The sequence below is a fragment of the Trichechus manatus genome, unplaced genomic scaffold (assembly GCF_000243295.1).
Source record: "Trichechus manatus latirostris isolate Lorelei unplaced genomic scaffold, TriManLat1.0 scaffold00180, whole genome shotgun sequence".
Classification (NCBI taxonomy): domain Eukaryota; kingdom Metazoa; phylum Chordata; class Mammalia; order Sirenia; family Trichechidae; genus Trichechus; species Trichechus manatus.
The window spans coordinates 3,570,152-3,587,432 of NW_004444116.1; the positions used below are offsets into that span (position 1 = coordinate 3,570,152).

General features: G+C 37.4%; 1 pseudogene; it reads right to left on the reverse strand.

The window, feature by feature from the left end:
* Positions 1-14,224: 14,224 nt before the first annotated feature.
* Positions 14,225-15,651, reverse strand: LOC111822466 (olfactory receptor 2B11-like; annotated as a pseudogene).
* Positions 15,652-17,281: the final 1,630 nt, after the last annotated feature.

Genomic DNA, 17,281 nt, shown 5'->3' on the forward strand with positions numbered 1-17,281 from the left:
CTATTTTGCTAAGAGTTTTTTTTTTTAACGTGAATGAGTGTTGAACGTTTTTAAATGCCTTTTTTCATCAATTGATCAGATCATGTGGTTCTTGTCTTTTGTTTTACTTATGTGATGGATTTCATTGATCATTTTTCTAATGTTGGATCTTCCCTGCATACCTAGTATGAATCCCACTTGGTCATGATGAATTATTTTTTGATATGTTGTTGAATAATATTGGCTAGAATTTTGTTAAGGATTTTTATGTCTGTGTTCATGAGGGATATTGACCTGTAATTTTCTTTTTTTGTGATGTCTTTACCTGGTTTTGGTATCAGGGTTATGCTGGCTTCATGGACTGAGTTAGGGAGTTTTCCTTTGTTTTCTATGCTCTGAAATACCTTTAGTAGTAGTGGTGTTAACTCCTCTCTGAACGTTTGGTAGAATTCTCCAGTGAAGCCATCAGGGCCAGAGCTTTTTTTGGTTGGAGATTTTTTTTATTATCTCTTCAATCTCTTATTTTGTTACGGGTTTAGTTTTGCTACCTCGGTTTGTGTTAGTTTAAGTAGATAGTGTGTTTCTAGAAATTTGTCCTTTTCCTCTAGGTTTTCAAATTTGTTAGAGTACAATTTTTCATAGTATTCTGTTATGATTCTTTTAATTTTAGTTGGATCTGTTGTTGTATCACCCGTCTCATTTCTTATTCAGGTTATTTGTTTCCTCTCCTGTTTTTCTCTTGTCAGTTTGGCCAGTGATTTTTCTATTTGTTGATCTTTTCAAAAGAATCAATTTTTGGTTTGTTAACTCTTTCATTTGTTTTTCTATTCTCTATTTCTGCTCTAATTTCTATTATTTCCTTTCTTCTGGTGCCCGAGGGTTTCTTTTGATGCTCTCTTTCTATTTGTTCGAGTTGTAAGGTTCATGTTTTGATTTTGGTCCTTTCTTCTTTTTGGATGTGTGCATTTATTGCTATAAATTGACCTCTGAGCACTGCTTTTGCTATGTCCCAAAGGTTCCGATAGGATATATTTTCATTCTTATTTGATTCTATAAATTTTTTTATTCTGTCCTTGATTTCTTTTATAACCCAGTAGTTTCTGAGCAAGGTATTGTTCAGTTTCCATGTATTTAATTTTTTTTCCTTGCTTTTTCTGTTATTGATTTGTACTTTTATGCCTTTATGGTCAGAAAAGATGTTTTGTAATATTTTAATGTTTTGAATTCTGTTAATGCTTGCTTTGTAGCCTAATATGTGGTCTATTCTGGAGAATGTTCCATGTGCATTGGAAAAGAAAGTACACTTGGATGCTGTTGGGTGGAGTGTTCTGTATATGTCTATAAGATCAGTTTGGTTGATTGTGTCAATTAGATCTTCTGTGTCTTTACTGAGCTTCTTTCTAGATGCTCTGTCCTTCAGCAAAAGTGGTGTGTTGAAGTCTCCTACTACTATTATGGAGCTGTCTGTTTCTCTTTTCAATGGTGTTAGAGTCTGTTTTATGTATCTTGGAGCCCCGCAGTTGGGTGAGTATATATTTATTATGGTTATGTCCTCCTGGTGTATTGACCCTTTAATCATTATGTAGTGTCCTTCCTCATCCTTTGTGTTGGATTTTGCTTTAAAGTTTGTTTTGTGAGAGATTAATATTGCCACTCCTGCTCTTTTTTGATTGTTGTTTGTTTGATATATTTTTTTTCCATCCTTTGAGTTTTAGTTTTTTGTGTCTTTTAGTCTAAGATATGTCTCTTGTAGGCAGCATATAGACAGATTGTGTTTTTTTTTTAATTTATTTTTTTATCCATTCTGCCACTCTCTATCTCTTTATTGGTGCTTTTAGTCCATTTACATTCAGTGTAACTATTGATAGGTATGAGTTTATTGCTGTCATTTTGATGTATTTTTTCTTCATAGTATTGAGTTTCTTTGTTCCACTTAATTTTCTGTGCTGAGTCGTTTTTCTTTCTGTAATTTCTTTTCATCTTTTTCATTGTTGTTGATTTTGTATTTGCTGAGTCTTTATGTTTTTCTTCTTTTTTATTTTGATGTGTAGATTTGTTAGTTTCCTTTGTGGTTACCTTAATATTTACCTCTATTTGTCTAAGTTTAAACCAATATTTTATTTCTTGATATTACCTTAACTTCCTCTCCATATGAATGTTCTATGACTACACTATTTTGTTCCTCATTTTTGTTCTAATGTTGCCATCTTTTACATTTTGACATCTCTGTTTCCCTATTTTCAGTGTTTTAGCTTTGATTTATTTTTGTGACTTCTCTATCTGGGTTGATATCTTGTTGTTCCATCCTGTGTTCTAGTCTTGGGTTGTTATCTGATATTATTGATTCTCTTTCTTGCTAAAGGACTGTCTGTAGTATTTCTTGTAATTTTGGTTTAGTTTTTACAAATTCCTTTAGCTTCTGCTTATCTGGAAATGCCCTAATTTTGCCTTCATACTTGAGAGACAGTTTTGCTGGATATATAATTCTTGGCTGGCAGTTTTTTTTCCTTCAAGGCTTTATATATGTCATACCATTGCCTTCTTACCTGCATAGTTTCTGCTGAGTAGTCAGAATTTAGTCTTATTGACTCTCCTTTGTAGGTGACTTTTCATTTATCTCTAGCTGCTCTTAAAATTCTTTCTTTATCTCTGGTTTTGACAAGTTTGATTATAATATGTCTTGGTGAATTTCTTTCGGGATCTACCCTGTGTGGGGTTCAATGAGCTTCTTGAATAGATATCTTCTCATCTTTCATGATATCATGGAAGTTTTCTGCCAACAAATATTAAACAATTCTCTCTGTATTTTCTGTTATCCACCCCCCCCCCCTTCTAGTACTCCAATCACATGAAGGTTATTCCTCTTGATAGAGTCCCACATAATTTTTAGGGTTTCTTTATTTTTTTTAATTCTTTTATGTGAATGTTCCTCAAATAAATTAGTGTCAATCGCTTTATCTTCAATCACTAGTTCTGACTTTCATTGCCTCAATTCTGCTCCTATGACTTTCTATTTTGAGTTGTGTAATTCTGAAATTTATTGTTAAGCTTTCGGATTTCTATTTGCTGTCTCACTATGATTCTAGCAGTCTGTTAAATTTGTCATTCTGCTCTTGTATAGTTTTCCTTAATTCCTCCATTGCCTTGTCTGTGTATTCCTTAGCTTGGTCTGAGTTTTGTATGATCTCCTTCCTGATATCTTGAAGAGTTCTGTATAGTAATCTTTTCAATTCTACCTCTGTTACTTCCAAGAACTTCTCTTCCTCCAGAAGTTTCCTGGTTCTTTGTTTGATTGCTTGCTGGAGCCATCATGATCTGCCTCTTTATGTGATTTGATATTGAATGTTGTCTTCAAGCCATTAATAAGTTATTATATTTATTCATTGTATGTTTGCTTACTGTGTTTCTTGGCTTCTTGGTTTGTTTTGTTTTGATATGCCCAAATAGGCTGGGTGTGTGAGCTACTTTTATTATTGGTGTCTTTGAAGCTCTCACATTCTGTCACCAGGTGGTTAGAGCTGCTACTAGATGTGTGAGCCCAGGAGTCCGTTTACTTTTCTTTTGTGGATTCAGCACAGGTGTCCAGGTCGTCAGTCACCGAGCATGTGGTGCAGGCTCTCACCTACAAGTCTAAATGGGCAGGATTACATAGGGGTGATTGGAGCAGGCATAAGTATCTGGCCGCAGTAGGGGGTTGTGTACTGAGCTAGACAGGGGGCTGACGGCTGCCCCTGAGTGCCTTGGTGGAAGGTATGTTCCTGTCTCCTAGAGCCCGTAGGTGGGTGGGTTTTTCAGCTGGACTTTGGGCACCCAGTGCTGTTGGAGGTAAGGACTGGGAGGCACCACTTATTCTCAGACCCCAGTCATGGTGAAGCCACCTTTCCTTAGGCCCCTGATGTGAGTGGGTGAGGACCCTGCGTAATGTGCAGGGTGGTGTCAAATGTCACAAATCTGCCACTCCCCTTTAGTTGTTGCAGTTGAAAAGAGGCTTCAGGTATATACCTACACCAATGAGGGCATACACTGTTGAATGGGCCCACACAGGTCTAGGCAGGGGTGAAAGGCATTCGAAGTCTGTGGATCCCTTATGCCTGTGCCTAGGTAAAGGGGCAGTGCCTGCCCCGAGTTCCTGACTTAGGGGGTGTGGCAATTTTTTAAAGCTTTTAGACTGGTTTGGGCACAGTTAGCCCTGAGCTCCCAGCTTAGAGGAGCTGGCAGCCTCCTTTTTTGTTTATTGGTTTGTTTATTTGTTCCTTCCCCAAAGCTGCAAGACTGGATTGGGCATGATGGATCCCACTTCTGGCCTAGGTGGTGCAGCAGCCTCTGAACACTGCCAGACCGGCCCCAGAGCAAAGTGGGGAGCTGGTAGATGAAGGGAAGATAGGCACTTCCCAGAGGGGGAAGGGTTATTTTGATCCTGTGCAGTAGGTTAGACGCTTGCACTTAACTTTTACAGATCCAGCACTGCTTCTCCTTGGCTCTGGAGGCTTGTGCAGACTCTCTGCTGTTCTGTTTCTCCCAACTTGGCAAAATGTGTCCTGAGCACCACTACTTACCTCAGCCCGCAAGTGCCAAAGGATCCAGCCTGCAGGGTGCTGGCTAGGTAAGGTCTGGAACCTCTTCGTTGCTTCTGAACTTTCTCTCCCTCCCCTTGCCATTCGGTCTGACTCTTCAACTTTGTCTTCGATGTTCAGGGCTCCTAGATTGTCATATATAATTGATTCACTTGTTTTTTCCAGTCTTTGTTATAAGAGGGAACACAAGAAGCATCTGACTATTCTGCCATCTTGGCCCTGCCTCAACATTATGAATCTGAAATGCCTTTTCCAAGTGAAAATAGGCATACCCTAAAGGCTGAATATTGGATGATTCCATTAATAAGACATTTTGGAAAAGGCAAAACTATATGGACAAAAAAACAGATTAGCGGTTACCAGGAGTTGGTGCGGGGGAGAGTGGTTTATGACAAAGGATGTGTACAGGGGTGTACAGGGGATGTATTATGCTTAGCTGGTGAATACATGACTCTATGCATTTGTTAAAACTTATAGAAATGTACATCACAAAAAAGGATGTAGGCAAACAAACAAAAAAATCAACCAGAAAGAAAAAAACAAAAACAACAAAAATGTTGTAATACCCCAGGATGGAATGCAGACTGTGACAATGAATCTGAGTGTATTATAAATGTCTGACATAGCTGCATTGAAAGGGGTGGAGAAAAAAGTGACTGACCTAAGTAACTTTTGAAAGTGGTGTTTTCATGGAAAAATGTAAGACTAAAGACAAAAGTAACTGTATATAAACACTGTACACCAGATGGAAAGTTTATTTTTCATGGAAGTACAATGAACAATTCTGAAACTAACTGCTTTATATATGTACTAGAATTGAACAAAAAAATTAATGGCTGGTAATAGTGGGATGGAGCCTTGGTGGCTAAGTGGTTAAGGGCTTGGCTGATAACAAAATGTAGGCAGTTTGAACTCACTAGCTACCCCTTGGAAGCCTATGGGGCCATTCTGCTCTATCCTATAGGGTTGCTATGAGTTGGAATTGACTCAATGGCAATGGGGTTAATAGTGGGCTAAAGAGACCTGGTGGTGCAATGGTTAAGTTCTTGGCTGCTAAGTGAAAGAAACGGTTCAAACCCACAAGCTGCTCTATGGGAGAAAAATGTGTCAGTCTTCTGTAAAGGTTTACAGCCTTGGAAACCTTATGATGCAGTTATACTCTGTCTTATAGGGTCACTATGAGTTGGAATCAAATTGACAATAACATGGGTGGTGGAGGGGGGAGAATAGAGGTATCTAGATTTCTCTCTGTTGGTAAGAGAAATTATAGATAAGGAAGAGATGATAGCTAGAATGAACCTTGTGATACTGGATTAGAGTAAGAGATATCAGTATGGCCTCATGTTTACACATACAGGCACACACACACACACACACACACACACACACACACACACACACACAGGAAAACATCTATACACAGTGTAGACAATTCCTTTAGAGAGAGAGTGTGAGAGAGAACATTATATCTCCCTTTCTGAGGGTCTGTCAGCAGCAGCATATGTTAGAAGTAAGCATGCAGTCAGGGAAAGTGATCACCTATCTGCCATAACTGAATGTAGAACCTGGGGACAATGGAGAGATATGCCAGAATAAGTGGGTTCTTCAGTTTCCTCATTAGGCTGAATATCTTCCACTACCTGCTTAGATCAATCAGTGCAATGAGCTATACTGAATGTTTATTCATGACTCTTCACAATACTATTAAAAAATGAACTCTCTGTTTCAACTTTAAGGTTAATAGTTGTGAAGTGTAATTTGACCATTTATTTCTTCGACAAATAAAACGATAGCCAGAAGGAGAGTGAAAAAGAGAAGAAGATTGAGTGTGAGATCCATCGTTAATGCAAAACCAAAGGGGTAGGATTAAAAAAAAAAAATCTATCTCTTTAAGATCAGTGTGGCCATTTTGCAGTAGGGTGGTAAAAAAAAATCAGTCAAGAAATTACTATCAATAATTACTGACAACTGGCTTCAGCTAAATAATTTGATTCAAAATACATGTTTAGGCAAAGAATTTGTCACAAAAGCATCATTAATTAGAATGTTCTGTTTTCAGATTCATTTGTTAGTATTACCTTACAAACAATGAATAATTTAACAGCAACTGCATGTTAAATGCATAGTTAAATGAATAGATAGATATATCTAATATATTCAAGGAGCTTCTTAGACAACACTTAGTCAAAACTTTATCATAACTATTTTTAAAGGAACTACTCTCATGTTTTTCTCCTACAGTCTTAAGACCTTAGATTGTTTCAAATGAGATGATTGTGAAAGTGCTTTGTATACTGTTAGTTTTTTTTTTTTTAATTTAATGACATTTTTCCTGATACTTGTCTTAAAAAAGGAAACTACCCGGCCATTCCATGTCAATTACTAATTTTTAAAAGTAATCCTCATTATAATATCATATAATGTCCATAGCAATAATTTTTCTAGTGGAAATTGAATATATTAGCTATAAAATGTTTTTAAATGAGCATATTAATTTATAAATCAATGAACAAATAACTATATAGTAACAGGGCTGTTGATGCACATAGACCACCAGTCAAAATTAATTATGAATATCCCCATTAATGCACCCTCTCAAATGTGCCCTTTCTCCTTAGAGTCATTTAATAAAGTCAGATTTAGTCATTAGTTTATGCTACTATCTCTCACCAAAATAGTTTCTTATGGAATCTAGGTAGAGATAATTAGAGGATTTACTGTGCTCAAGAATTTGGAATCTGAGATAATGAATCCCCTGAGAGTAGAAGGAGCTGGGTTTCCAAGTGATGGTTAACATCACTATTTATTCAGTGGGGGATATTAGGATAATAGCAAGAGAATACATTTCAGAAGCAGATTTTAAGGTTGTTTCCCTGACAAAGCATCTCATCCACCTTTATTGCCAACTTGGCCCCTTACTATGCCTCACACACCCTTTACACATGACATACTACATATACATAAAGAGCCTATATCTGAAACTTACAGATGTTTTCCATAAGTACTATAATTTCACTGTTTGGAGTTCTCTTGGGGGAAGAGAATTAACGAAACCTAAGAGTTAGAAGTGTTTGCAGAAATTACTGTTGTCTAATCTCCAACTTTCCAGTATTGTTATATCATATAACATACTAATGTATATTATAAACTTTTATTGTAAGATATCATAATATCATATTAAATTATTGGATTTCTTTACTGTCTCCAAAATAGAAAGAGAAAAAAAAAAAAAAACAAAAAGAAATGTGACAGTTCTTTTTTATTCATCCTTTTAGTAAAGTCTTCTTGTATCAAAACCCATTTTCTTAGAGGTGGAGCTAACATGGTGCTCTAGACAGATGCACTGTGCCATCCCTGTGTAGCAAAGACAAGAAAAACTAAGCAAAACAGATGCAAATGTCAATCCTGGAACCCTAAGCACCAAATAAGGGATAAAGAACTAGATCAAACACCGACTAGAAGGAAAAACTAATGGAAAACAGAGAATAAGGAGAGATATGGAGTAGAGGTCACCTGCCAACTTACATGACACAGCGTTGCCATCTTGGAACAAAGCCAGCAATGACCCTGACGGAGAGTGCTGGAAGACTACTTCACCAAGCTCCCAACAGGAGACAGGGCACTCAGTAACCAGAGAAATATGTTTTACCACCCCTCACCCTTGCACCCCATATGCCACCTTCACTCCCTTGCCACTGGCCCCGCCAGGCAGCTCTCTTTCTCCTCTTTTTTTCCCTTTCTTACTTTTCTTTCTCCCTTCCAACTAGCCTCATATGTCACCTGCCCCTCTTCCCATCAGCCCCCGCTGCTCCTCTGTGGATAGAGTGCCACCAGCACACTGACCCACCACAGCTCCAGGTCCACCCTGCCCCCACTTGCCAGCTGCAAAAGCGTGGCCATTTATTTTTATTATTTTTTCTTTATTTGTTTGCTTTCTACCTTTCACCTAGCCTTGTACACCACCTCACCCCTTTCTGGCTGGCCGCCAGATCTGCCCCCCCAAAATGCACCAGCTACACTTTTTCTTTCTTTCTCTATTCTTTTCTTTCTCCCCTCCACCTAGCCCCATATGCTACCTGCCCTTCCCACCAGCCCCAGATTAACTGCCATGGCTAGAGCATCCCTGGTGCTCAAGATGGCCACCGCACTGGGTGGGCCTGTACCACCACTCCCTTCCAACCACTCAACCAGCTGCTGAATAGTGAAAAGTGAGCTTATACCACTCCCCATTTGACACCCCCACCTATCTGGCAAGGGGCTGTGAATGCTCTCACACCACTGGACAAGCATCAGGAGGGGGAGAGCCACCAAGCCAAACCAGTGTACGGCAAAGTGGGTTGCCCTTGCCTGCTGCTGCCCTGTCGACTTGGACAAGGAGGTGAGAGATATAATGCCCACAGATAAGCAAGCAGCAAAGCATGGCTGGCCTGCCTGCCTGACATATCAGAACAAAACAAAAAAGCAAGATGAAACAAATGAACATACAATCAATAAATGAAAATAATACCTTCATGCCTCAGAGGCAACAGACAATATCAAAACATAAAAAAAAGGACAAGATGGCTCCAGCAAGTGACCAAAATAAAGAATCAGATGACTTTCTTGTAGAGGAAAAGGCAGTTGAACTACCTATATGGAATTCAAAAGACTAGTATTTAGGGCTCTCCAAGAGATTATGAAGGAGATCAAGGAAAACACGGGCAAAACCAAGGAGAAATAAGCAAAATAATGGAAAACACAGACAAAACCAATGAAAACATAGCCAAAATCAAGGAAAACAGACAAAGCAACAGAAGGATTCAGGAAAATAATACAAGAATGAAAGTCAAAATGAACAATTAAAAATCATACAAAAACAGCAAGTAGAAATCCAAAAGGTAAAGAACAAAATTTCAGAATTGGACAACTCAATAGAAGATTTTAGGAGCAAATTTGAAACAATGGAAGACAGAATCAGCTAGATTGAAGACAAATCCGTGGACACCACTTTGAGGAAAAATCAGAGAAAAGAATGAAGAAAAATGAAGAAAATCTAAGAATTATGTGGGACAAAATCATGGGCAAAAATTTGCCTGTGATTGGAGTTCCAGAACAGGTGGAGAAAATGGAAAACACAGACAAGATTTTTGAAGAAGACTTACTGGCAGAAAATTTCCCTAACATCATGAAAGAAGAAAAGCTGACCATCCAGGAAACTCAACAAACCCCATATAGGATAGACTCCAAAACAAAGTCACCAAGACATATCATAATCACACTTGCCAAAACCAAAGACAAAAAAAGAATCCTGAGAGCAGATCGAGAAAAACTAAAAGTCACTTACAAAGGGGAAACAATAAGACTAAACTCTGATTAGCAGTGGAATTGCTAGGTCGTATAGTAGTTCTGGAGCCCTGATGGTGCAGTGGTTAAGGGCTCGGCTGCTAACCAGAAGGTTGGCAGTTCGAACCCACCAGTCTCTTCTTGGAAACCCAATGGGGCAGTTCAGCTGTGTCCTATAGGGTCACTATGAGTCGAAATTGATTCAACGGCAATGGGTTTGGGTTTTTTTTTAAGCTCTGATTACTCAGCAGAAACAATGCAGGCAAGGAGGCAATGGGATGACATATACAAAACCGTGAAAGAAAAAAACTGCCAACCAAGAATAATATATCCTGCAAAAATCTCTCTCAAATATGTTGGAAGAATTAGGACATTTCCAGATAAGCAGAAATTAAAGAGAATTCATAAAAACCAAACCAAATTTACAAGAAATATTAAGGGTAATCTTTTGGTTAGAGAACCAACAACATCAGACAACAACCGGAGTCTTGGACACAGGATGACATCAGCCAGATACCAACCTAGGTAAAAAAAAGTCTCAAAAATAAAACAAAGTTAAAAGACCTAAAACAGGGAAACAGAAATGATGACAACATCAAAACAATAAAAGAGAGAATAAGTGGTGTAGGTGTAGAACTTTCAAATGGAGATGAAGTAAAGGTCATATCAAGTAATAAAAGACATATTGTTTTGTGACATTGGTTGCAATCCCTGCAATGTGTCAGCATTCTCCCCCTTTCCCTGTCCACCTGGGTTCTTCACGTCCATTTGTCCAGTTTTCCTGCCCCTTCCTGCCTTCTTGTCTTTGCTTTTAGGCAAGTATTGCCCATATGGTGTCATACACTTGATTGAACTAAGAAGCAGTTTCCTCACATATGTTATTGTTTTATAGGCCTGCCTAATCTTTGGCTGAAAGGTGGACTTCAGGAGTGGCTTCAGTTCTGAATCAGCAGGGTGTTAGGGGACCATAGTCCAATGGGTTCCTCCAGTCTCTGTCAGATCAGTAAGTCTGTTTTTTTTTTTTTTAATGAATTTGAATGTTGTTCTACATTTTTCTCCTGCTCTGTCCGGGACCCTCTACTGTATCCCTGTCAGAGCAGTAGGTGGTAGTAGCTGAGCACCATCTAGTTCTGGGTTCAGGCTGGTCGAGGCTGTGGTTCATGTGGTCCATTAGTCCTCTGGACTAATATTTTCCTTGTGTCTTTGGTTGTCTTCATTCCCTTTGCTCCAGATAGGATGAGACCAAAAGATGTATTTTAGGTGGCTGCTCACAAGCTTATAGGACTCCAGACTCTACTTACAAAGTAGGATGTAGAACATTTTCTTTATGAACTATGTAATGCCAATTAACCTAGATGTCCCCCAAGACCATGGTGTTCAGCCCTCAGCACCAGTAATTCAGTCCCTCAACGTGTTTGGAAGTGTCTAGGAAGCTTCTATGACTTTGACTTGGTCAAATTGTGCTGACATCCCCTATATTTTGTGTTGTCTTTCCCTTCACCAAAGTTAACACTTGTCTACTATTTAGTTAGTGAATTCCCCTCCTCTGTTCTCTGTTCCCTCTTAACTGTAAAAGATTGTTTTTTTCTCTGTGTAAACTTTTTCATGAGTTTTTATAATAGTGGTGTCATACGATATTTGTCCTTTGTGATTGATTTATTTCACTCAGCATAATGCCCACCAGTTTCATCCATGTTGTGAGATGTTTCACGGATTCATCATTGTTCTTTTCGTTGCATAATATTCTATTGTGTGTATGTACCATAGTTTGTTTATCCATCCATCTGTCGATGGGCACTTAGGTTGTTTCCATCTTTTTGCTATTGTGAATGATGCTGCAGTGAACGTGGGTGTGCATATGTCTGTTTGTGTAATGGCTCTTATTTCTCTAGGATATATTCCCAGGAGTGGTATTGCTGGATCATATGGTATTTCTATTCTCTAGCTTTTTGAGGAGGTGCCAGATCATTTTCCATAATGGTTGTACCATTTTACATTCCCACCAGCAGGGCATGAGTTCCAATCTCCCCACAACCTTTCTAACATCTGTCATTTTTTTTTTTTGATTAGTGCCAGTAATGTCAGGGTGAGATGGTATCTCATTGTAGTTTTGATTTGCATTTCTCTAATGGCTAATGATCACAAGCACTTCCTCATGTGTCTGTTGGCTGCCTGAGTGTCTTCTTTGGTGAAGTGTTTGTTCATATCCTTTGCCAGTTTTCTAATTGGAGTATTTATCTTTTTGTTGTTGAGGTGTTGAAGTAGTCTATAGATTTTAGAGATTAGACTCTTGTCGGACATGTCATAGTCAAATTTTTTTTCCAGTCTGTAAGTTTTCTTTTTTCTCTTCTGTTGAAGTCTTTTGATGAGCATGTGTGTTTAATTTTTAAGAGCTCCCACTTATATAGTTTATCTTCTGGTGTTTGTGCATTGTTAGTTATGGTTTGCATTCTGTTTATGTCATGTATTATGGCCCCTAGCATTGTCCCTATTTTTCTTCCATGATCTTTATTGTTCTAGGTTTATATTTAAGTCTTTGATCCATTTTTAGTTAGTTTTTGTGTATGCTGTGAGGTACGGGTCAAGTTTCATTTTTTTAAAGATGGACATCATTTTGTCAGCACCATTTGTTAAAAAGACTGTCTTTTCCCCATTTCATGGACTTTGGACCTTTGTCAAAGATCAGCTGACAGTAGGCAGATGGATTTAAATCTGGGTTCTTTATTCTTTACATCTGGGTTTATTGGTCTATGTGTCTGTTGTTGTACCAGTACCAGGCTGTTTTGACTACTCCGGCCGGGTAATACTTTTTCCTTCATTCATTTATTTAAAAAGTGTTTGGTAGCCAGTTCTGCTGCACTCACCTTGCTAACAATTCAGATTACCAAGTGAGAAAGAAAAGACCTAATGGTCTTTTTGGAGAAGAGAGAGAATTATCAAAGGGAATGTAAAGCTTTAAGTGTGGTCAACATTATGAAGTAGGAGAACATAGTGAAGTCAGAAGACCTAGTCCTTAAGAGACATTATGTCTGTGCTACAGAATCAGCTTGCCTCTAAACAAGTGGTGTTTCCTTTTCTTCAAGAGTAAAATTGTAGTATTCTTCCCTTCATGTGTACAAAGGAAATTTTATTGTAATACATAAAGCAGAATTTGAAGAGTGAATTTATTTATTACAATTAATTAATTATTGACTGTAATGAATGTATCTCTGTGTTAGAGGTTTATATAATAAGAGTTAGAAGATTTTGTTCTTGCCATTTGGAAGGAACAGTTCCTGTACAGCTTGGCACCAAGGATGAGCAGATGTATATAGACCTTATATGAATGCTTATAGCTGTTTTGAAAAATAATAAATATTTACCTTAAATATAAGCTGAAAATGAGGGTTTTTGTAAGTGTGAGGAAAGAATAAGTATGAGAAATAACAATTTACAATGAGAAAAGTAGATGTTGCTAATAAAAATCAACAGAATATTTATCCTCCCATCTCTACACTTCAAACTTTGTACTTAGTCACCTTTATCTCAAAGTCAATGGTTTGATAGTCTATTTTATATTTTCTCTTATGTTGTCCTCCAGTTTTTTCATCCATTTTACTTCTACTTAACACTTAATGCTCTGATTCAATAAATTTATTTTTAATAATTTAAAATATTTAAAACATAATTATACTATTTTATCCTATGGTACCAAGTACACCTCATTTTCCTATTCTAGGCAGATTACTTCTCCAATGAGGGCTGAGTGACTCTCCTTACTAGGAGTCCATGCATAAGTTTCTCAGGATTTTAATCCTGAACTTTCCCTTTGGGAATCTAGAAATATTTACTTTAGTCAAATAACTTAAAAATCCCATTGAGATGTATAGGGAAGAAACAGTCAAATATTATTTTTGAATTATTCCATTTATAAAAGATCAGGCAGTGAATGTGTGGTTGAGAGGGTCAGTCATAGAATGTGAGATATTAACCCATTTGATCTTGCTAGTTATTCATAAAAAGAGTCCATTAGAAAATGAAAGAGCAGCCTTTATATCATAGGCATAATAGCAAGAAGAACTGCAGTCTGTGTTATATGTATTTTTTTCCAAATACCTCATAAAATGATAGGATTTGATTTTTTTTGTCTGACTGTAAATGAGTCAGCCAATAAGCATGTATTTATTGCCTAATTTTTGAATTACAGCGGTAGAATCTCTAAATGGATATAGAGGAACTTAATGACATGGTCCCCACTCTCATGCAAATTCAGACAAACTTAGAATTAGGATTCACACTTGAAATGATATTCAATCAAGAATAAATCATAGCAAAGTTGTATGAAAACATATATGTTGATAGGATAGGTACTAAATGGTGCTTACAATTTTGGAGGAGGGTAAATCAAGAGGTAATTTTAGAATCGGAGATCTGAGCTATATATGGATGGTGTTATGTCTGCTCTCTTCCCTGGTGGTACAATGAAACAAGAAGCCTCCTCATTGCCCCTTTCATGTTCTTGTTTCTCAAAGTGTAGATAAAAGGGTTAAGCATAGGAGTCACCAAACTGTAGAACAGGGACATGAGTTTGTTCTTGTCTTGGGAGTTGGTAGCAGAGATTGGACATACATACTAATGACTGGCCCATAGAAGGGGGATATGACAATAACATGAGGACTATGTGTGTTAAAGGCCTTCTTCTTTCCCTTCGAGGACCAAATCCTCAGGATGGTAGCTACAATGAACCCATAAGAGACAAGGATACGAGACAAGGGCACTAGGGAATAAAACATCCCCACAATGGAGAGCATAGCTACATTGAATGTGGTGTCAACACATGACATCTTGATTATCACCGGGACCTCATACAGGAAGTTTTCTACCTTGTCGTTACCACAAAGTGGCAGCTGGACGGTAAGAGATGACTGAAGCAAGGAGTTAGCCTAACCACTTAGCCGAGCTATGACAACTAGGAGGATACAAAGTCTCTGATGCATGATAGCTGGATACCTCAAGGGCCCATGATAGCAATGTAACAATCCAAGGACATCACAGCTAAAAGGATGCATTCAGTGACCCCCAGGAAATGAAACATATAAAATTGGATCACACAGCCCCCATAGCTGATAGACTTATCTGGTTCCCAGAGGTTCAGCAGCAGCTGAGGGATACTGCTAGTGGTAAAACACAGGTCCAAGAAGGAGAGATTGGAAAGGAAGAAGTACATAGGGCTTTCAAGATGAGGATCTACACTGGATACCACAATAATCTGAGACGCTGCCCACCCTTGTGAAGATGTAAGCAATAAGCACCTTCATGAAGAGAGGCATTTCCAGCCAGGGATGGTCAGAGAAACCCAAGACAATGAAGACCTTTGGAATACTTGTATTGCCTAGATTCATAACTGTCAATGATCTTATTGATGGAGTCAAGTAGAATTCCTTTAATTGTTAATTTATTCTGTTAATTGAGATAAAATAATATGTAGAGGGAGTTTTCTCTGTGTTGTAACTCTAGTGAAGTGATTTGCTACTTGCAACATGAAAAAATTGTGAGTCTAAATGCCATACATTATAATTTTTGTAGCGCTTCAAAAAGAAATACTAACAAATCTCTTTATTTTACCCCAAAATACAATGTAGTAAATTTTAATATAATAATGATTAGGTAAGGGGAAATTCACAGTTGATCTTATGTTAAAGAAAAGAATGAAATGAAGGAATGAATGGTTTGAAAGAGTGCTCAAGAACCATCCATGCTAACTTACCACGTGTCCAAGTCTGCTGACCTTAGCCATGCTCTGGTTGGATTTACGAGTTGATTTAGGGTAAGTTCAAAACTGATTGAGCTCCACTTGGATCGGTCTGATTTGCACAGAAACAACAACACATAGTGCTATTCCTTAGGCCTACTCCTCAAACCCTAGAATGACTTTTTCCCAACATAAACCTTTTGTTATAAAAGGAAGCATGGCCACATGTTCAGTACTTGAAAAACATGGCAAACAGTAATTGATTGCACAGCACAGTGATAATAGGCATCAATGCATATAATCACAATATGGTATATGTTAGTGTTTTTCATAATGTGAGTTTAATCTATTATATGCATTTTACCAGTTATATGCTATTTTATTGATTTATTGTATTTATTTTCATTACAGGTGTATGTATGTGCTTGTGTGAACTGGATTATGATGTAAAATGTATTTCTCACTACAGCTAATGGTAAAAAATTGAAAACCACGTGTGTAGTAGAAAAGTAAACAGGATATGGAATCAGAAAACCTGGATCCAGTCCATGGCCAATAGTAATCGACTTGACAACAACGGGTTTAAATATTTGTAGCCTCCCTTATCTACCTTGCTGTGTTGTGGGGATTAATTAGTTCCATAAGCACTACCACACTTTATTAAGTGAAATACTTAATGTTAATTATTTTCATGAAATACAGTGCCCTGTTTTATTGTGAGTCTGTATCTATTTAATTTTTCTTCAGGTTGTATCCAAATGTTAACAATGTCATCCTCCCCTAAGAAGTCTCATAAGGATTACACTTTATTCCCTTTAATTTCCCTAAATTATCGAGATCACAAGGCTTGAATCTGTTAGTAATTTCAAGATGTTTATGTTAGTACACATATACTTTAATTAATGGAAATACCCACCAATGCAAACAGTATCCCTGGATCAATTTTTAAAAACATTTCAATTTTTTAAATTGTAATCATGATATATCCATATTGAAAGATTCCAATTTATTCACACATTATTTAGCATGCAACTTTGCATAAAGAGGTCACAACATACACAGGATGTACAAAAAGATTAAATCAAACTAAATAGATCAAGCCTCCCCTCCCCCCAATGCCTACTTTAAATCAAGATTGATATTCAGTAGTGGTACTCTGTCACATCGAGTAGCTATGAGTTGAAATAGACTTGATGACACCTAAAAACAGCAACAACAACTTACCTTTTTCTAGCAGAAAAGATATTGATCTTTTCTTTCCATCAGAATTTCAATGTTAAGTGGGGGAATAAGAATTGTATTCTCTGTATTCAGGGGCTTTATGTCATGTCATAGGTCCTTACTACTTATTTGTTTATTTGATTTGAAGGATCTCAAGTATTTTTAGAAGTGGAAACCTATCTTCCTCTAAAATAACATTAACACAGGGTTATTACTCTTTATACAAATTCATGGGACTTTGTTTTCCATACAGACAATTAACCTTAGTGGAAATTTCTTGGCAAGACACCCTATAGAAATTCCCTGGTGGGTATACTACCTTCTAACTTTTTTCTTGCCTCAATAAAATAAAATTATAAATGTTGGCATTTTCCACACCATGTTGAATGCTGGACTCAAGAGTAAAAGAATCCTAGAAGACTTCACCTGATTCAAAAATTTAATAGAAACTTTT